This window comes from Solanum tuberosum, unplaced genomic scaffold (genome assembly GCF_000226075.1).
Source record: "Solanum tuberosum cultivar DM 1-3 516 R44 unplaced genomic scaffold, SolTub_3.0 scf00374, whole genome shotgun sequence".
Lineage (NCBI taxonomy): Eukaryota > Viridiplantae > Streptophyta > Magnoliopsida > Solanales > Solanaceae > Solanum > Solanum tuberosum.
Window position 1 is genome coordinate 263885 of NW_006239301.1, and position 1307 is coordinate 265191.

Sequence of the window (1307 nt, forward strand, 5' to 3'; positions counted from 1 at the left end):
TTTTTCCTTTCGAGACAGTCCAGTCTCTGTTGTCCACTTTTGGGACTTGTACTCATTTTGTAGTACCTCTGTACTAGTGACTTCCAGGTTCTGGGAGGGATCTTTATTTGTATATATGTTTTGGTTTGCTTCTGCCTGTTTATATTGTTATTTGCCTACTCTTGTTTAGTTTCTACCCTCAGACCCATTACTTGTTGTTCCGGGTTACGGGTTGGCTTACCTGCTGGTGGGTTATAGTAGGTGCCATCATGACTTGAGAAATCGGGTCGTGACAGGGCACCACCCACGGACCATAGGGTGACCCACGGAACATCCTAGTGGTCCGTGGTCCACCACCTGCAACCCTCCCCAGAAAGACCCAAAAAAAATTTCTAAGTTCAGACCTACACCAGGACCTACATACCGTAGGTCAGACCACGGTTCGTGGTCCAGGGTCGTAGGTCGGATCCCAGATTTCAACTCCCAGAACCCCATCGATGGTTGACCAGAACGGACCGTCGTGACCCCTGACAACTTTTAAGTCAGGGGTTATTTGGTCTTTTTCCTATGCGTTGGACCCCTAAACTACGTGGTTTTGGTAAGTTTTAGCCTAGTAACTTAATTAGAACTTATCCTAGTCAACTCATTCTTCAAAAATTCATCAAGTTGAAAGAAAAGAAGGAGGAAAAGTCGACCAAGCCCTAGTCCAAGAACACAACAAATTTTCATTAGTTTCAGCCCCGAAATCGAAAGATTTCTCCGTGGAATTCGTCACCAGGTATGTGAGATTTCACTAGTGGGTTCATTTCACCCATTAGGTCCCTAGAATTCAGTCAGATTCTTGATTCCCTTCATATTACCTAGACCTAGGGTCTCTAGAATTCCAACAGATTATTATAAATTAGTTACTTTAATGTTCCTAATCAGATTATCATGATTTTAGTATTGTTTTGCGTAGATTCTTTCATAAATTTAGAACCCTATCTATGTAGTTCTTTTAGTTCATGAATTACACATGCTAGGTCAGTTATCTCAGGTATACATGCCCCAGATGTTTCATTATTAGCGCATTAATGTTGCATTTTCAGTTAGCATGCCAGTATTTTGAGCTATCCAGTGTTATAGAAATTCAGTCATAAATTGTTAATTACTTAATCAATTAGGAGTAACTTAATACCGAGTGGACTATGGTCAGTCCCCCTCAAGTCGCAGAACTACGTGTCCCGTAGGTTGTAAGTCCCTGTGTGGGCATCAATTTAGTGATCATGCCAGTCATGCCTCTATATCTCTGACAAGGTATATTGGGTCTTCACAATGGGGCGTATACA